The following is a 21270-nucleotide window of genomic DNA, read 5'->3' as shown; positions in this document are numbered from 1 at the left end:
ACCTTCTTCTGGCTGAGTCACAGTTGCATATTGGGTTGGAGGGGGCGAGGGAGTAAGGTCAGCATGTTGCAAACATACAAGTGGAGTCAATCCAGCACTCCTGCCAGCATGGCTGCACCATACTGATCTTGTTGCTGCCTCCCCCTTTCTGTCTCAGTATGCATCAGCAACTCAGCTGGAGGGAGGTTAGGTGAGTGGCAAAGTCCCACCATGCCATCCATTTGCCATTCACATCAGAGCACATGGACACAGGGCCAGCCTTACTGTTAGGTAGGGTGAAGCAACAACCTCAGGTAGCAGATACTGGGGGCAGCATTCCCTTCTGTTGGAGGACTGAGCCATGTGTCACACAGCCCGTCCTGCATCTCTTAAACGAGCCTACTGCACTCATTGCCAGTGTGTTGAAGTAACATTCAACTGCCAGTATAGTTGCCTTAGTTCTTATGTGGAATGGGTGCATCATCTTGTCCTTTGTTTCAAGCAGCCACATTTCCTTGGCTGGCCCTGTATGGATGTTTGTGGAACCCACTGCAAAATGCATAAATGTATATGATCATGCTGTCTTAATCCATGATTCTTATATAAATATTGAACTATTGGTAGAGTTTTATATAAATATGATGCAATATATCTCAGTGTAGGAAGTACTGCATATACGTTTATAAACAAATTTAATTTAGCTGGCATTTATATTTTTATGCAGGTTGTGTGTTTGAGGCTTGGGAAAACTTAATTTTTCTACTCGTTACCATAAGCTACTTGTGTGCAACAACAAAATCCAGTTTTCAAAATGTCAGCTTTTTTTTTTTAAAAGGAAGTGATTATATCTAAGGACAAAATCATGTCACTGAATTAAAAGGCTACACCATTAACTTCTACTTTTAGACTTTTCCATGAAATGAGATTCTGTCTGCAACAATGAAAAACACACACACCCTAACTCAAGACCATGTGGTGGCTGCTATTTTTGGTGTGACACTCTTTTGAACTCAGAACTGATGTCAATTGCCTGCTTTTTCTTTACCTTAAGAAGAAGATGGAGAGAGAATGAGAGAAAGCCAGTTGGGATGGACAGAAGATTTTTTTTTTTTTAGGAAGAAATTCTGGATTTGGAATACTGTGATAAAAATGAAAAAACAGCAAAAAAAAAAGGTTCACATTTATTTAACATAAAGCAGATAACCAAGTGACATAAGAAGAGTCCTGCTGGATGAAAACGAAAGACCCATCTAGCCCAGCAACCTGTTCCCGTTGGTGGCCAACCAGAAGCTCCTAGGAAACCCACAAGCAGGGCATGAAGGTGACAGTCTCTCTTTTTGCCTCTTTGCTGTTGCCTCTGAACATAGAAGTTCTATTTAGCTATCATGGCTAAGGGCTGTTGAAAGACCTATCCTCAATGGATTGGTCTCCTTACTCTCTAAAGCCATTTATGTCAGTGGCAGCATATGTTGTGTGTGTGTGTGTGTGCTGTGGGGTTTTATACAGGTCTTCATTCCTTGGAGAGCTGTTGCCATTCAGAATAGACAGCACTGGGCTAGATGGACAGATAATCTGACCTGGTAAAGGGCAGCTTCCTATGTTCTTATGATTGCCTTAAGGCATGTGTCCTAGTGGCTCAGGCCTAATTCTCAAGAAAGCCCCATCTCTTTGTTTACCATAAGCTGTGGTGGGCATATCTTTGCACCGGTGTCTGAAATTGTTATGGTTTAGGTAGGGCCACTCCAACACCCTGCCAGAGGTGGTACAGCAGTTACTGGGAGGGAGTGCTTGATGATGGTGTCAAGTTTGAGCATATTGGCTCCCAGGAATGGGCAGGAACTTATATATTGTTCCTGTCGGTTGCTTTTCAAAGGCTTAGAATGAACATTCTTTTTGTGCATCCAACCATTTTCTGTGTCTCTGGTCATACAGATTTTTTCAAGTTTTCATAAAGCATCATGCTATACCCTAGTAAAAGCAAAAGAAGTCCCTGGCTATGTGGCCAGCATTGCTGCAACTGATGCATGCATATTTGGTGAGAATGTCACTGTTGCCTAATGGATGTCCATGTCTATGATGAAAAACATACTTGCCTACCATGCCAGAACACTTTTAGAACTATTTTAAAAGGTTTATATTAAGATTCTAAATATGTGAAAGGGTGTGTCATAATGTAGTTTCTAGAGTTCTTCCAAAAAGGTCTTAGACCTCAGGAAACAAGAAGGAGAGCTCCTTCCTCTTCTCTGAGTCTCTAAGGCCATCTTGCAATGGCACTGAGCCAGGGAGAAAAAAGAACTCTTTTCAGGCTAAGAAGAGCACTTTTCCTCCCAATTTTGGTATAGGACTGGGGGGATCTGGCCTGTGGTTGTGGGTTCACCATCCCGTTCAAGAGCAAAGTCACAATAGATGGCCATGATAAGGGATACTCAGAAAGTTGATGTTGTATGCCACTTGTTATGTACTTCTAAGCATAACTTTTTTCACACTGTTAAAGAATTTATGAGCTACATTTATTGCTGCACAGCACTGCATAGTGTAGTTTGGTTCCGATGTATATTTAAACCTTTGCTTCCTCATTTAATGTGAGTGGAGCAACACATGCATGCAAACAAAGCTCTGTATATGTATTTGAGCATGCAGCCAAGGAAAATTTAGGACGTGGGTGCAAATCTGCTTAAATGCATATAATTTGGTTTAATTAGATTGTTTATTTTATTTATTTATTTATTAAATTTATTAGTTGTCCATCTGGCTGGCTGTCCAGCCACTCTGGGCGACGTACAAAATAAAAACATATAAAAACATTAAAACATTAAAAATCTCAACAACAATAATAAAACCTAACCCACCCCAAAAGCCTGCCTGAAGAGTCAGGTCTTCAAGGCCCGGCGAAAGCTTATCATAGAGGGGGCATGGCAGAGATCATTTGGGAGGGAATTCCACAAAGTGGGTGCCACAATTGAAAAAGCCCTCTCCCTAGTTCTCACCAGAGGGCTGGAGCAAGCCACTGTGCAGAGAAATCCAATACATAGAGGGAGGGAGAAGTGAAGGTGGATGAGCTGCCATTTCCTATGCCCTGCTGGACTCATAGAGCAGTGTGTTTCTTTCTTTCAAAAAAGAAAGAGCTGGTGTAATTTTCTTTCCATTTGGGGGGCATGTTGAGGATTGGGAAGGCTATGGATCTCTGATATTGATAAAGCAAGGGCCACACAGGTTTCCACGGAGGTGAGAAGGGACCTCTCCCTCCGTGCCCCCCTGCTCTTGGAAAGGGAGAGCTAAAATCTCCTATGGTCCCTGGGATGTCCTTTCAGCAGCTGGAGCGTTGCAGCCTCAATGTTATAAATGTACATAAATATGGAGTAGAGTAACTTATATGCAGTTGTGTACAAATGTGTTGTATGGAGATGTGACTTTGTAGCCCTCTGCAGACTTGTTAATTATAATCCCCCATTTAATAATAAAATAATATTAATACTAACAAAAGATGGATAATATTTATTATGATAAATGTTTCTTTCAATCCTAATTTGTATTTTTAGATTTTCATGTATGGTTAGCCAAACAGTGATAAGATGAATATACATTTCTGCAAATTGTTTTCAGCTTTTAAATAACAGGATCATTTTTAAAAAAAACACACACAACACCTTTAACAACTTTTAGGAAACTGGACACAACAAGAGTTGAAAACAGCATGCCATTCTGGCATTCTGACCTCCCTTTGGGTTTCCTCTTTTGTGGTGTTAAGTGAGACTGATATTACTTATCTAGAAACTTCCTGTTTCAGACTGCTTTCATTAATAATTTTGTTAATGCTGCTGTGAAATTCAGAGGAAAAACTCTGCAGTTGAATATAGTATTGAACAGCAATTTTCCTTTACATTTCTACAGGACAGAAAAGATTATTCATATTGGATTATTTTTATTTTTGGTGGATACCTTTAATCATACATTAATTCACATAGTTATACCACATTTCCCCATTCCTGAATTTGCTAATCGGATACGAGGCTTTGAATACTATGGATTTTGTTGTTAGGGGGTTAAAATTTATTTTAATAAAGGGAATAACATCTGTGTCTTACAGTCATTCTGTGGCTTTGTGGCTAAAGTTGAAGTTGCCTAATTTTTGTTGTTGAAGCAAATCCTATCACTTTACAGTCAATCAGATCATAACTTTGAGGGAAATTACCGTATGTCTTCATTGTGACCCACTATGGTGTGTGTGTGTGTGTGTGTGTGTGTGTGTGTGTGTGAGAGAGAGAGAGAGAGAGAGAGAGAGAGAGAAACAAGCCTCTGCATCTTGCAGTGAGGGTAAGTGTACATGCACTGTACAAGAGACAATCAAACTGGACAGTCCTGGCCATATCTTTTTAAAGGAGGAAGATGCAGGGATCTTCAAGTGGAGTGATGGGCAAACTATTTTCTGCAGGGTTTAAACATCTCTGAGTCAGGTTCTGGGTTTTATGGTCTTCATGTGGCATGAAAGTAATGGTGGGTGATCTTAAAGAACACAACACAAACAACTTATTCAGGGAGCAAAAGCTGTTTTTGAAAGCTGTCAGGTTGCTGACAGTTCCGATGAACATACACTTCAGTCTTGTTAAAGATATTAATCAAACTTCCTCATGAAGCTGTGTTCTACAGAAGAGGGTTAATATTTTAAAAGAAATATTTCATACAAGCAATTAGAGTTGACTCCGTGTAGACTATAATTGCTTATCAGTTTATAATTTTATTTATTCCAAATGGGCAAAAATTGTTCTTCACACAGTTTAAGGAAGGCTGAAGCAGCATTCACAGATATATGTTTATTGTGAAACTCTTTGTAAAAGTCCTGAGCACTGTTCATTGAGCTCAGACAAACAGTTGAAAATACAGCCTGCCTTTGCAAACTCAGTATATGACATGAACAGCTGGCAGACTGCCCGGTTTCTACTTAAAGGATTGTCATTCAGGGAAAAATAAATTTCTCTAACTAGACAAAAGTCAATGTTTTCATGTTTTACTGCAATCAAACTGATACGGCTGATAATTTAAAGTCCCAACACTTATAATATCTGTGGATAATCAGTTACCTCAATCAATCATAACTACAGGACTCCTCTGTCTTATGAGTCTGTATAAATATGACTAAGATGTTTAACAGTTCAGATATCTCTCCCCCAACTAATATTTTATGACATTTTACTGAGCAATGGAGGGCTTTTGCATGTATTAGCAGATCCATTTGGAAACTGCTTTTTTAATACAAAATTACAACAAGCCTGCATGTAATCAGAACTGCAAACCTTTCTTTTAACATTCCATTCTATTTTAATTTTATGTATATTCTTCTAGTCTGCTCGCCTGTCAAGGAGATGTGGAAATGTGCTGGCATTCCACCTGAAGAAATCATTATGAGTGAGAAAATGCTCAAGTCCTTTTTTCAAAGTGGATGCTGAAAGAGACGCTTTCCTTCTTTGACTCCAGGGGATGCTGATAGCTGCCCCAGCAGACAGGTACTGTAGGGTCAGAAGCTACCATTGGTATGTGTGTATGTGTGTACATGCATTTCTGCACCCTAAGGATTTTATTGGAAGGCAGGTAAGTGGATAAAAATATTAATAATGATATACTGCACAAAAGGAAGAAATTGACAACAAAGGAAAAACAACCTGCAAGAAATGAATTCTGGGCAGCACAATGTTTGGCAGAAGTGATTTTAATATCTGACAGGCTGAGTTCCTTAATTTTTGCTATTGATATTGACAGGAAGCTTCATATGGTTTTAGAGATTTGTATCTATTAAGACATGCCTCGGTGTTCCTACAACATGGGAACAAGTTTGCTGAAGATCACTGTTCTTCTTTCCCTGTGATAAAAATTGATATGAACTGTTTTAAACTGCTAGAAGATAATTACTCTGAACACTCAATAAGGAAAGCTGTATCTTTAGAGCCTTCCTTTATCTTTAAAAAAAGATCCACTCCCCCCCTCTTTTGTTTCTTTGATTACTTGGAGCTTTGTAATCAAACTAAGCTTAGTTTCAGGACCCTTGGGGCAGTATCTCTTAGTTCCCTGTCAAGCTGCGTTGCAAAACAATCAATCTTGCTCTTGCACTCTCTTGACGGAAGTGCCAGGACACGAAGAGTGTAATGCTTTGCTCTTGCCGTGAAGCCTCAATGACAAAAGTTTTTATAAGAAGCTGACTGTATTTAGGGTTATGAATATGCAATGACTCTCATTAGTATTGAAGCACAGGAGCAGGGGCTGACATCCCCTCCCCGCCACTTTGAGCTGCTGCAGAATTGTCTAATGAATTGTCTTGCTCTTTCACTTGCACAGGCTTTTTCTGTTGTGGCTCCCAGTTCCAAGGGGAGTTGCCCAGTTTGAGAATGCTATTGACTGCAGAAATTAATTGCCAAGAGCTGCTCTGGATTTTGTTAAACAATCTTGAGACAGTGTTCAAATTGTCAAAACAGAAAGTCATTCAACTCTACATGAGATAAAATCAACATGAGGGAGGGGACCTATGTGCCAGTTATTCTGGACACACACTCTGTTCATATGTACAGTACTGAATGTTGCATGTGTATCTGCAATACACACACATGCATTCCAAGATACAAGACTGACACTGGGTCAAATCAAGTCACAGGTATCTCACATTCCATTGGTTTGGCACTTTGTCTTCTCAGTAGAACAAAGAGAGGTGACTGAAGGATCTCAGAATGACAGCTATTCACACAACACAAAGCTCACTCTCACTCTCTCCCTGCTCTTTCTGTCTGAGCCCCCACCAAACATTTTGTGGTTCATAAATACACAATCTTCTATGAATCTGATGCTGATAATAATGTTTCCAACAACTGATTAAGGAACTGATGTGTAGTATATGAGAAGCTGCAAAACATGCTTGGCTCCATGCCTCAGCTAGTTAAATTAAAAGCTTCTGTCCTTGTTGTAGTCCACTCATTTATTTCAAAAAACAAAGCAAAGGGAGTTTGGTGCTCCCCACAGGTTGTGATGATAGGAATGAATGAAAACTGATAAGCTGTTCTAAAGAGGCATAAGTAGCAGACTGAAGAAATGTACATATAGAATGAAGAGCCTTCCTTTTCAGGGTGGTGGTGGTTTCGTGTACTTCTTAATTTATTTAATTTGGAAGGAGTGCAGCTGCACAGAAAAGGCAAAGAGTTGTTACCTTTTTATCTGGGGGGGGCCAGAGCAATATCTTTGCTTACCCTTTGACCCACCTCCACCAGTGTCCAGTTTCATGTTTCCATCTTCTGTGGAACCTTCCCTATATACAAGAATGCAGTTTAAGAATAAATGCAGTTCTGACAAAAGTGACGCAAGTATCATACATCAAACACTTGTTACCTCTCTTGGCCTTAGTGATTGCACATGACTAAGAACAAGTCAGTGATAAAATCTGAAGAAAGATGAAACCAATCTTGGCCTTTTTAAAGACCATCAATCATTCTGTGCAACCATGATATTATTAGCTCAAGTAAGTTTTGTTCTCCTATTTAATGGACATCATAAACCCCCCATCCTCTTCCTATCCTGAGACCAATGCTACCATGGGAAATTATTTTTATGGGCAATATCTTAGTAGGGAACCAATCAGATCTAATAACATAACAAGCTACTGAATTATTCAACATTTTCCCTAAATTTGCATTCTAGTTCTTTGCTGTCAACCCATACTGCTAAAAATATGTGGATTTTAGTTTTTTTAAAAAAACACAGCCCACAATATTATATGAAGAAGTCAATGTCATATGGGGATTTTTCATAATCTGTACATCTAGTTATCATTCTACTGATGTCTACCACATGTGAATCACCACGTAAGAATATTTTGTTCCTGCTTTTTTGCTTTTCATAATTACATTGCCACTAAATCCTAACCACTCCCAGCTGTGAAAACAGCAGGCCCAAGGACAGCAGAAGTGAAACAATTGTTTTGGAAACATAAAATGTTCAAATGTACTAAGCAAATGATAACTGGTATATCTCATAAATGTTGCTATGAACTCGAATTGTATTATATGAAAATATTTCTGTTTTAATGGCAAATCTGGGTAGACATGATTTGGGGCCTGTAATTAGCATATAAATTCCAGAGCTTGTGACTGCTGTGAAAACACACAATATTTATGGAACGATTATCTAAATTTAATTCAGTGTTTTCTGCTTTCAGTGACTACTGTAAAATCTGATTTAATAAAGAGAAAATGGTTAGGTCATGGATTTCTAATATTACACCATCAGCTCATTCCACCTGCTACTAATTTCAATCAATATTTTGTTACGACTGCAAAGTTTCTTCACTGGCATAAAAAGTAGAAATATATTTCTGTATATATTTCTGTAAAAATAATGTTTCCAGCAACTGATTAAGGTATCGATGTGTAGTATATGAGAAACTGCAAAACATGCTTGGCTCCATACCTCAGCTAGTTAAATTAAAAGCTTCTGTCCTTGTTGTAGTTCACTCATTTACTTTAAAAAACAAAGCAAAGGGAGTTTGGTGCTCCCCACAGGTTGTGATGATAGGAATGAATGAAAACTGATAAGCTGTTCTAAAGAGGCATAAATAGCAGGCTGAAGAAATGTACATATAGAATGAAGAGCCTTCCTTTGCAGGATGGTGATGGTTTCATGTACTTCATAAAAATATGAAGATTCTAGTTATTGGTGGGCTGTTTCTCAGGATTAGTTTGAATTGCCAGGTACTTAATGGGGTTGGAGTGTGAGGTTCTAGGTTTACGTGAGAGAGACAGTCACCTGGAGGAATCTGGGACACCATCCCTATGCAGTGGCAAATTTGAGATAAATTTGGTCATCCCATCCTGAATGTGATGGATCCTCCCATATGTCCTCCCCCAACCCAGTACATGCGTGTAGGTTTTGCACACTTCACACATCTATCATGTTTTCAAGGAATTAGTTGTGAGCTGTTATTGGAAGTAAGAGCATTTGCTCCATGGAACAATGCTATGATCTTATATTGGAGATATTTATAAAACTCAGGAATGAGTTGAATTTTTAAAAAAAATATTATATTCAGGGCTGAATTAAAGAAGATGGATGTTCTTTCATGGATTCAGGCCAAGGTAAGTAAGGAGTAAGCCCCACTGAACTCAAGGGAATTTATTTCTGAGTAGACATGGATAGGATGATGCTGTTGTACTTAGTTTCTATTTACTTTAGTTGTACTTTAGTTTCTAATTAAAGGGATGCTAATCATGATATAATTTAGTTCCCATTGGGAACTATGTGTAATTAACTTAGTCTGGATCCAACCCCATAATTTGGGGTAATATACATACTGCATTTTCCATACATACTGCATTTTCCATAAGCCACCCTCTTTTCACATATTGGAACCGGTCTACACATGAACATGCACTCCCTGTTGCTATATAAAGAAGTTGGTGATGGTGCTTCTGTTATGTAAATTATATATGTTATAGATATTAGCAGAGATTGTCAGTGGTCTGACATGCTGTGTGCCAGTGTGTGTGTTTACCTAAGAATGCAGGCTTTTACTCTGCATTGAGATCCGCTTTTTTCGCTGTCCAACTTTCAAATCCACACATAGAAATCGGGAATACCATGGTCTGAATGATCCTGACTTTGGTGTTCAGTGATACATCTTTGCATTTGAGGACCTCTTCTAGTTCTCTCATAGCTGCCGTCCCCAGTCCTAGCCTTCTTCTGATTTCTTGACTATTGTCTCCATTTTGGTTAATGACTGTGCCGAGGTGTTGACAATCCTTGACAAGTTCAATGTCCTCATTGTCAACTTAAAAGTTGCATAAATATTCTGTGGTCATTACTTTAGTCTTTTTGAGATTCAGCTGTAGTCCTGCTTTTGTGTTTTCCTCTTGAACTTTCATCAGCATTCGTTTCAAATCATATCTGGTTTCTGCTAGTAGTATGGTATCGTCTGCATATCTCAAATTATTGATGTTTCTCCCTCCAATTTTCATACCTCCTTCATCTTGGTCCAGTCCCACTTTCCATCTGATATGTTCTGCATATAGATTAAATAAATAGGGTGATAAAATACACCCCTGTCTCACACCCTTTCCGATGGGGAACCAAATGGTTTCTCCATATTCTGTCCTTACAGTAGGCTCTTGAGCAGAGTATAGATTGCGCATCAGGACAATCAGATGCTGTGGCACCCCCATTTCTTTTAAAGCATTCCATAGTTTTCATGATCTACACAGTCAAAGGCTTTGCTGTAATCTATAAAGCACAGGGTGATTTTCTTCTGAAATTCCTTGCTCCGTTCCATTATCCAACATATGTTTGGGTTATGATCACTGGTGCCTCTTCCCTTTCTAAATCCAGCTTGGAAGTCTGGCATTTCTTGCTCCATCTATGGTAAGAGCCTTTGTTGTAGAATCTTGAGCATTACTTTGCTTGCATGGGATATTAAGGCAATAGTTTGATAATTACTGCATTCCCTGGGATCCCCTTTCTTTGGAATTGGGATGTATATGGAAAGCTTCCAGTCTAGTTTTCCATATTTCTTGACAGATTTTTGTCAAAATTTGGACAGATTCAGTCTCAGTAGCTTGCAGCAACTCTATTGGAATGCCATCTATTCCTGGTGATTTGTTTCTTCCAAGTATTTTAAGAGCAGCTTTCACCTCGTATTCTAAAATGTCTGGTTCTTCATCATATGGTTTCTCTGTGAATGAATCTGTCATCCTGGCATCTCTTTTATAGAGTTCTTCAGTGTATTGCTTCCATCTTCCTTTTATTTCAGTCAGTGTGTTCCCTTGTTGATTATTCAACATCCCTACTCTTGGTTTAAATTTCCCTTTCATTTCTCTAATCTTTTGGAACAGGGCTCTTGTTCTACCCTTTTTGTTGTCCTCTTCTATTTCTATACAGTAACTATTGCAATAGTTCTCTTTGTCCCTACTTACTAGTTGCTGTATTGTTGCATTTAAGGTTCTGATTGTGTTTCTATCTACTTTTGCTTTTGCTTTCCTTCTCTCTTTAACCACTTTAAGAGTTTCTTCAGTCATCCATTGAGGTCTTTCTCTCATTTTAACTAGAGGTATTGTCTTTTTGCATTCTTCCCTGATAACGTCTCTGACTTTATTCCATAGTTCTTCTGGTTCTCTGTCAACTAAGTTTAAAGCCTCAAACCTGTTCCTTATTTGATATTTATATGCTTCTGGGATGTTATTTAAATTGTATTTTGGCATTAGGATTGCTTTGTTCTTCTTCTTTAGCTTTACTCTAATTTTCGATATGACCAGTTCATGATCTGTACCGCACTCTGCTCCTGGTCTTGTTTTTGCAGAATGTATGGAACTTCTCCATGTTCTGCTACCAATTATATAATCAATTTGATTCCTATATTGACCATTTGGTGATGTCCACGTGTACAGTCGTCTTTTCGGTTGCTCAAAAAATGTGTTTGCAAGAAACAAATGATTGGCTTCACAGAATTCAGTAAGTCTTTCTCCTGCTTCATTTCTGTCTCCTAAGCCCCATTTCCCCACAATTCCTAATTCTTCTCTGTTCCCTACTTTTGCATTCCAATCCCCCATGATTATCAGCACATCTTGTTTTGGTGTGTAATCAATTTCTTCCTGTACTTCTGCGTAAAATCTCTCAAATTCCTCTTCTTCTGTGTTTGCTGTTGGAGCATAGACTTGGATTATGGTTATGTTGATAGGTTTCCTGTTTAATCTCATTGATACCACTCTCTCAGACCTTGCATTGTAGCTCCTAATTGCTTTTGCTACATCACTTCTCACTATTAAAGCAACCCCATTTCTTCTTAATTTCTCATTTCCTGCATAAAATATTTTGTAGTTGCCTGATTGAAAATGTTCCATTCCTGTCCATTTTAATTCACTCACGCCAAGTATTGGAATGTTGATGCGTTCCATTTCTTGCTTGACAATTTCTAACTTTTCATGCTTCTCACATTCCATGTTCCTATTGTGTGCATCGTACAACTCTGGACTCTCCTTTCGCATCTGTGCGCATCAGCCTCTTGGCTTCCTTTCAGCTTTGACCCAGCTGCGTCATTAGTTACAGTGCTACTCATACTTGTCCTTTGTTCTTCCCCAGTAGCTCCTTGAGTGCCTTCTGACCTGGGGGTCTCATCTTCCAGCACTATCTTGTGTTGCATTTTGGATACTCTGTTCATAGGGTTTTCATGGTAAGAGATACTCAGAGGTGGTTTACCATTGCCTTCCTCTGAGTTTGGATGCATCTTAGTCTGGTGTCTCAGCTTTGACCATTCTGCCTTGGGTGCCCCTGCTAGGAGTCTAGCCTCTTGGTCTACACTCTTTACGGCATTGCTCTTAGCTTCTTCAACACTCTCAAATCCCCTCACCATGTTAAGGTGTGCATCCTAGAGGGGGATACCTTGAGTAGTCATCTATAAAAGCCAGCATGTAAAAATGTCCACCCTGAGATGGCACCTTCATTGGCCCACAAAGATCAGTGTGAATTAATTCTAGAGGCTTTTTGGTTTTCCTTTCATTTTTCTTAGGAAATTTTGGTTTCACACTCTGTCTTTATACAGCACTCACATCTTTCTGTACATTTGCATTGTCTCATTTTAATGCCTCTAGACAAATTTTCTTTCTCTAGAGCACTTACTCTTGTTAAGCTGGCATGTCCCATTCTTCTGTGCCAAATATGCAAACATCCAGAATTACAGGTTTCTTGACCATATTTGCATGCATAGCTTCAAGGTATTCTAAATGAAAAAGTCCATTTTTCAGTTTTGCAGTGCAACATATTTCTCCTTCATCTAGAACATGGGAAAAAACTTTATTCATATAAAGACCCCTCAATTCCATTATCTTAGTAGCACTTGTTAAGTTCTTTGAAATCTGGAACATATAGACAGTTTTTAAGTTCAAGTTGTCTTTTGCCTTCTAGCGTTTTGCAAAGCAGTTGACCATGCCTATTCCTTGAGAAAGGAACGTGTCTCCAGAAGTGGTTTTTACTTCTTGTGTATAGTTTTTAAAATACTTAAACAAATTTTATCTTTTATTAGGTGGGCTGTACAGCCTGTATCAATTAAAAACCTGTTTTTATAATCTTTCTTTTCATCAGAACTAGAAGCCTTGGTTTTTGCCTTTTCAGTCTGTCTTTGTTTAAAGTCAGGCTTTGCTCCTGTCTGACAACTATCACAATCTCTTTGAAGGTGATTTGGAGATTTGCACTTAAAAGAGAACTTCCTTCTGTTTTCTGTGCCCTCCTGTGGATTTGGGCAATGACTCATGTCTCTATTCTGCCCACAGTAAAGTTAGCTTTCTCAGACAGAGTTTGTTCCTGTCTCTCTTTAAAATCCTGGTCCTTCAAATATGATATAATCTGATTCATATACTGGTCTGTCTGTTGTAGCACACAAGCAGTTAATTTATGACTCTCGTGGAGAGAGCTCAGGACCAATGTTTTTTGCATCTCATCATCAATTTTTCTTTCACATCTCTCCCATTCTCAGAGCTGTTCTGTGAACCTTTCTAGAGGTGTATTGAGAGTGTCTGCCTCTCTCAGAGTAAACAATTCCTTGTAAAGGTACATTACATGATTTTTAGACTTTCTGTCATATATTTCTTCTAGCTTCTGCCACATTTCTTACATCCCATGCAAACATTTAGTGCCTCATCTGATAATGCAGAAATAAAGAGATTTCACTTTTGCATGCTTGCGTCTCCAGGATGCTATAGCAGTTTCATCCTCTGCCGAGGGTTCAGGATCGGTCAGGTTTCATATAGATCCTCTCCTTCCAGGAGTGCAGTCATTCAAAGACTCCAAACTGCATAATTGTCCTTCTCCAACCTCAGGATGCTTCTCTTAAGTGTTGATTCTTCAGCTATGGCTTTCCTATCTTTTGTTCTGCTTTTCTTTCTCTAGCCTAGTCTCCTTTTTCGATCTCTTTGTAAATCACACACAGTATTTAGCCTTTTTAGCTGTGAGGCACAACTTGCAATTCAATTTAGCTTATTGGGCCCATAACCCTTTGTTATGTAAATTTGTATAGATATTAGCAGAGATTGTCAATGGTCTGAGATGCTGTATGCCAGTGTGTGTGTTTACCTAAGAAGGCAGGCTTTTACCCTGCATTGAGATCACTGAGACTTAAGACTTAGTAAAATAAGAAAAGCTACTTTATTTATAGAAATACATAGTAGATAGGAAAAGCATACCTAGTTCTAACTAACTAACTAAGTTGGAGGTGCAATGCCCAGGCTTGGGAATTGCCCTCATGGCTCAGGAGAGAGAGAGCAGAGACAAAAGTGTCTCTCGGAGGGTCGAAGAAGAGAAGAGGGGAAAGGGTGGAAGGAGGAGGGGTGGATAAGCTTCCCTAAGACATATCAGTCTAACGACAGAAGGAAGTCAGTCAGAGCATCACAGGTAAAGGTAGTCAAGCCTATCCATCTGGAGGACCCTAACTCTATCTCCCTTCTGGAACATAAACAAAAGAACAAAACAGGAGTTGCTCTTGCCCCACTTCCAACAGCTTCAACTGAGCAGCTGACTGATACTTTATACATAATTTTTCCCCACAGCATAAAACATGCGAATCATTCCTATCTTACAACTACCACATTGTAAACTGTAAATAAATTGTAACATCAAATAATTTTGAAAGTTTGAAGGCACCAGATATATGCAAGGGTGGATACAATTTCTACATCAGGGAGCACCATATTCTATGGAATTAGAATCAGTGACGTCTGTTTTGTAGCATACTATTATTATCATGGATGGTTTCATTCCAGTTCTTAACTGAGCAGGAGGACCATTAGATACGTGAATATATTGTACAGCCTTCAAGTCGATTTCGACTTATGGCAACCCTATGACTAGGGTTTTCATGAGGCTGAGAGGCAGTGACTGGCCCAAGGTCACCCAGTGAGCTTCATGGCTATGAGGGGATTTGAACCCTGGTCTCCCAGGTCGTAGTCCAACACCTTAACCACTACACCACACTGGCTCCTGTATATTAGGGACCTCCTGAACCCTTATATTATAAAGACCGCCTGAACCCTTATATCATAGGGGCCATCTGAACCCTTATATCCCAGTTCAATCACTGAGATCATCTGCAGGAGCGGCTTTGGTTGTCCCACAAGCTGTTGTGGCTCATATTAACATTGACATGAAACTGAGCCTTCAGTGTCATTGGCCCAGTTCTCTGGAATGCTCTGCTAACAGAGATTCAGCAGGCACCTTCTGTTTTAACTTTTAAGCGCCTGCTGAAAACCTTTCTTTTTGCCAGGCTTATGCAGGGAATTAAGATGCTTTTTTCTTTCCTGCTACAGTTGACCTTTGTTTTAATTGTATTTTTTATGTTTTTATTCTATGGTTGTTGTTGTAACATATTGTGAATTGCTTTGATGTTTTTAATGAATTAGCAGTATACAAATAGTTTTATAAATAAACAAATGTATACAGAAAACTGGCAGGCCAGGGAGAAGAGAAGAAATAGTCTTTGCGAGTGAAGGGGCGAAATAAGACAAGGACACATCAGCTTGGGTTGAACAAGGGCCACTTTATTAAACTATACAAAAACACCTTTTAAAGTGACCTGCAGAGGGAAACCTAGGTGCGGAACTATCTATAAGCAAGCATCTTGCCATACAGCTCACGGGCGACCAGCCCCTGCTTGGGACAAGGGCAAGCCCCATCTGCTTACCCCTTCCGCCAGCCACACCCAGTAGGAGAGTAGGGGGGCCTTCCCACGTCATCCCCACGCGGGACCGTATAATCCCTGGGTAGATGAGGATAAGTTGGCCCCAGAAGCAGCCCATATCCTGCTCTAGAGCCGTAAAGCCCTGAGAGACAGGCCCTCCAGAACTGCCAATCACCTCCAAAGGTGCCTAAGGGGGCCACCGAGCTGTCCTTACCTATTTCCCTTTCCGCACCTTCCCACACCAGTGCCCCAATTATAAACTGCCCTCCTAGGGCAATTAAACTTCGACCATAACAAAATAGCCAAATTAGCCAAATTCACCTATTAATCACAATGCCCCCTAACCCGATTCCATCCCACTCTCACAGTGTGGAGTAGGCAAAAAACCTGCCCACCAAACAAGGGTGGGCAGGGTAAAAATTCCTACTCAGTCCTGAAGCGACCATTGAACACACTATAAGAGAGGGAGGGCAGGGTGGGCGTTGCTCGTTGAAAGAGGAGGTACGAGGGGCAGCCTGGCCTTAAATAGGCCCATGGCCCCTCCCCTCCCTGCCGCACATCACGCACACATAACGCTGTGACACATGACGTTGCCCTTAACGAAGATGGCCGCGGCAGCATTGCTCCCTCCTCGCAACTATGCCCCACTTATCCATGCTGTGCAGGTAAGTGGGGCTTCATTTCCCCTGACATGCAACTTTTCTATGTACAGAGATTTTTTCCAAGGATAAAGCATTCAACTATGCAATACCCCCTACTCTACCCACCACATGCACACACACCAGCAACCTGAAATGAGAATCCATGAAAATGTTTTAGCATTTGATTTTGTTTATTGAATAAAACATCCCTCACACTGGCTCACAGAAGCATTTGCTGAAGGGTCAGATTGTGCACTAGCAAACCTATGTATGCTTTCATGTATACATGTAACAATGATCTACAGCTGAACTGAACTGCCTATTTTAAATTGTTTTAAATTTTTAAATAGTGTTTTAAATTGTTTTTAAAAGATGTGTTCTTACATTTGTATATTTGTTTTAATGTTTTTAGTTACTGTAAACCGCCCAGAGAGCTTCGGCTATGGGGCGGTATATAAGTACAATCAATCAATCAATCAATCAATCAATCAATCAATCAATATTGCATGTACTTGTACAATGCATATGGCCAGAAACATTTGCTGTACATGCACATTACAGTTTTATGGGCACATATGCAATGTTTTATATGTATCGCTAAAAAAAAGAGTAATATATGAAGATCCTCTTAGAAGTAAATTCTCATTTTCCTTGGGTTACAACTCCGATTCTCCAAGCGCTTCATCCACACTGGTTATCATTCCTTTTCTGGAGATTAAAAATCAGCTCTGAACTACACTAGGTCAAATTTGTTAGTGCCCTTGGCCAAATGTACATGCAGGAGGCTTATGAATTTGCTGTCTTAAGAACATAAGAGCTCTGCTTGATCAAACAAAGGCCTATCTAGTTTTCCACAGTGGCCAGCCAGATCCCTCTGGGAAGCCCACAAAAGGAACATGAGGGCAACAGCTCTCTTTCTATTGCTGTTTTCCAGCAACTTATATTCAAAGATATAACACTTCTTAAGCTGGTGGTAGCCAGTTGCAGCCTTATCCTCCATGAATTTGTCTATCCTCTGTTAAAGTGATCTCAGGTAGTGGCTATCAAGGCATCTTGTGCTAGTGGATTCCATAGACTATACCAACACAACAGGCAAAATGCACAGACTGATTCTTGAGTTTTGGCCCAAGACTACAAGGGTTTTATTTGCCAGATGGTCCCAGGGTATGATCTTACCACCACCTTTCTAAAGCTAAGCAAGCTTGGGTCTCAGTGCCTCGATAGGAGAGTATGTGGGAACTGATTGATTTGTTTATTTCGGTACAAGACCAGCAAATTTAAAACAATAAGATTGTAAACAATGACCAGATTAGGTACAAAATAGTTACAACAAGTGTTAAAATGCTTGGGCCAAGCTCTTTCTGCGTGCCATGGCCGCCACACAAAATCTCGCCACCATATCCGTAATGAATGGATCACGGTAGTCAAGTAAAACATGCACCTGGATATCTTCAAAAGGTCTGAATCTTTTTAAAAGGCAAGGAGATATAAACAAAGTGTGAAGGTCTGTATAAAAGGAGCAATGTAATATGACATGCTCTACCCCTTCTATCGCTCCAGAACTACAAATACAGACCCGTTCTTTTAGCGGTACTTTCTTATATCTCCCCTCCAATACAGCAGAGGGGAGAACGTTAAATCTGGCCAGAGAGAACGCCCTCCTATACTTGGGGATGCTTAAGGAAGTTAAATAAGGCGCGGTTACAGGTGTTCTTACACTGGGCCCTATATTGTTGAACGCCGACAATTGGCTCATATTGTGCTGGAGCTCAATGTCCCTAATACATAAAGAAATAAGCTCTTTAGCTTTAAAGTATCCCAGTCGTCGTATATCTGGCCATGAGAATCCCATAGACAGCAACTTGGAGTTCATCGCACGTTTCCAACCCGATTGATATGGATATGTGAGAGTTAATGGGGCAAGTCCCAGAGGGGAGAAAGTTAACTTTAACCACATATTTATCCTGTATACCCAAGCCCTAGTCTCAACCAGCAAGGTACCTAACTCCCGACGTAATGCAACATTTGGCACACAACAAGGTAGACCTAGAATGTTCCTGATAAATTTGGATTGTGCGCATTCCAGGGGGGCATAGTTACCCTGGGTGCATAGTTGTGAGCCGTATAGGAGTTGAGGTACTATTTTAGAATTAAAGACCAGCATTGCCGCAGGGATATATTGACCCCCCTTAAAAAAGAAAAAAGTGAGAAGCGCCCTAATGCTTCTCTGCGCACTTGCAGCAGCGTTTCTTAGATGGAAATTCCAAGAACCCGAGGAGTGAAAGGTGATCCCCAAGTATCTAAAAAAGGGGACTTGTTCAATCAGGTGATTATTCAGTCTCCAACGATGTCGTAGTTAATTGTAAGATACTCTGTCTCACAAAAGAAACTGAGTGCTCTCAGAAGGCGACGTAAACCCACGCATGTTAAAGACAGGAGAGCGGCATCATCCGCATACAAAAGGGATGACAGTGGTCTTCCCGCCAATATAGGTGGGTGCGCATTTTCCCCAGCAAGATGTTTGATTAGTGGATTAATATAAAAATTGAACAATGATGGCACAAGAACGCAACCCTGCTTTACCCCATTGTCTGTCGGGATTGGGGCGGTTAACTGGCCCGTACGGTTGCACCTGACCTTTAAATAGGTGTTCTTGTACAGGCCCTGGATCAGAAGGAGAAGTTGCCTATCTATATTATATTCCCTCAGTTTTTCCCATAGTCTGTTCCTGGGGATCAAATCGAAAGCAGATTTAAAATCAATAAATGCTGCATACAGAGTTTCCCCCGATGGAGACATGTGCTTCTCCACAAGGTGCTGTAAGACCAGGCCCTGGTCAAGGGTGGAGCATCCTGAGCTGAAGCCAGCTTGTTCCTCATCTAAAAATTTTTCAGCATCAAGCCACTCCTGGAATTTATTAAGTAGGTGGGAGGCATAAAGCTTACTGATGATGCTGAGTAAGCTGATTGGGCGATAATTAGCAGGGTTGGAGCGTTTCCCTTTCTTGAAAATTGGGATTACGATAGCCAAACTCCAGTCCTCAGGGATGCATGCCGTTCTATCTATGTGCGTAAAAAGAGCAGCCAGAAGCGGGGCCCACCAGTCCACGTTGTCCTTGAGTAGTTCAGGGGGCACATTATCACTTCCTGGGGCCTTATCCATTTTAAGTTGGTCAATAAGGGAAACAATCTCTGAAACAGAGACTGTAGGCCATTTCAGGAGCACTTCTGGCTTATTTGTCTTTACCTGTGAACAGCCTTTAGTGAGGGGCGTGGAGAAAAGCATCCTAAAATGGGATTCCCATACATTAGGTGGAATGTGGAAATCCGCATTTGGAGCGGCAAATTGTCCGCCCCTGGACACCAATCTCCAAAAAGCGAACGAGTTCCTTGTTCTAGCTGCGTTAATCAGGTTTTTCCAATCCTCCCTCCTAGCATGTTGTTTTTTTGTTTTAATTAGGGCTTTATAACTTCTCTTAAGCTCAAGGTACTCCTCGGGAAGGGAGGGTAGATCTAGGGATCTATAAGTTTGATATTTACTCAGAAGTAATTTTTTTAGAGTGACACATTCATGGTCGAACCATGATTTAGAGTTGGGATAAGAAGTCCCAAGCCTTCTGGTAATTTTTGGAGTTAGGAGTTGGCGAATAGAGGTGATGAGTTCCTGGTAGAACTCAAGGGCTACGTCTGGGGACTGCGCGGTTAGTATAGATTCACGCAGGCAAAAAGCTTCCTCAGACTGGAGAAATTTTAGCATGGTGTCACCCAGTTTCGGGGACCATTTCATACGTAGGAATCCGTGATCTACCAGCGAATTCAGCATAGGCTCGCACTCCAAATAGTCTGCTTGAACTCCGAGCATGAGAGACAGAAACAGTGGTAAATGATCACTGTCACCTCTCATCCCCACCTCGCAATAGAACACCCTGTTGAAAAGTGTATAAGAAACTATGAAATAGTCAATAGTGGAAGCCCCCAAGTTGGATACAAATGTAAATTCGCCCCTGGTGTCACCCTTTGTGGATCCATTCAGGATCACTAAATCAAGGGAATTGGTCAACTGTATTAGACGTAACCCAGCGAGATTACACTTCTGGTCCTTGGATTGTCTCAGGGGGAGAGGGTGCTTCAATTCTATATTTGGCGGAAGGAGCTGGTAATGCGAATACAGCTTTTCATCACTAGCACCAGTCCTAGCATTAAAGTCTCCGGCTATTAAGGCCAGGGCTTCTGGATAGTCACTCAGGAGTTTACTAATAAACCCCTCCAGCTTTTTCCAGGCATCTTCAATCTCAGCCGTCTTGTAAAGGGGAGGAATGTACACATTAATTAACAACAAGGTAAGACAAGAAAATTTAAGTAATAAAGCCAGCGCTATGTTATCCAGGTCCCCGATTCTAGTGATGGAAGTATCAAGTTTGGTTGTAACTAGGATGGATTTTGGGCGGCCACCCACAGTACTAGGGGCCGCTACAAGCGAATGCACCACAAAGTCAGTCAAGGAAAGTTCATCTCTGAGCCAAGTTTCTTGAAGAAAAATGATATCGTGTCCCTGTATGAAATCCAGGAATTCCAGATCCCGGGCCTTGTTTGTCCAGCCAGCCACATTCCAGGACAACACATGTGTTTGGTCAGACCTCTGGGTTTTTTTTGCTGAGTGAGGATCGAGGGGCGGACATAGTCAATCTGTCTCTTCAATTTTGTTGAGTATATCCGATGGATCCCTCAGCACACAACAATTTACAGAAGAGGCGCATATGGACGAAGGTTGAACAGAAGGTGCCAAGGCGCTATCTTTGTGAGCTGGGGGGCTGTACTCGTGGGGTTCCAAACACTGTACAGCCAACCAGTCAAAAGGTTTCGGCTCAGAATTTACATAATCATGGTAGGCTGAGAGATGTTGTAGGCCCTCCTTTGTCATGATTGAAGATGGTTGAGGGGAAGGTAATAAATTCGTTCCTTCTGT

General features: G+C 40.6%; 1 long non-coding RNA gene across 2 annotated transcripts in view; it reads left to right on the top strand.

The window, feature by feature from the left end:
- LOC133382740 (uncharacterized) overlaps nt 1-21270 on the top strand; it is a 101674-nt gene that overhangs the window by 40646 nt on the left and 39758 nt on the right. Inside the window, exons 12-13 of one of the 2 annotated variants that reach the window (XR_009762082.1) lie at nt 704-1300; nt 5320-5480. This is a non-coding gene — a long non-coding RNA (uncharacterized LOC133382740). Of the gene's footprint in view, nt 1-703; nt 1301-5319; nt 8455-21270 lie in introns of those variants that run through there. The other variant, XR_009762081.1, reaches the window with a different exon arrangement.

The sequence above is a fragment of the Rhineura floridana genome, chromosome 1 (assembly GCF_030035675.1).
Source record: "Rhineura floridana isolate rRhiFlo1 chromosome 1, rRhiFlo1.hap2, whole genome shotgun sequence".
NCBI classification, from domain to species: domain Eukaryota; kingdom Metazoa; phylum Chordata; class Lepidosauria; order Squamata; family Rhineuridae; genus Rhineura; species Rhineura floridana.
This window is presented reverse-complemented; position numbering and strand designations above follow the sequence as displayed.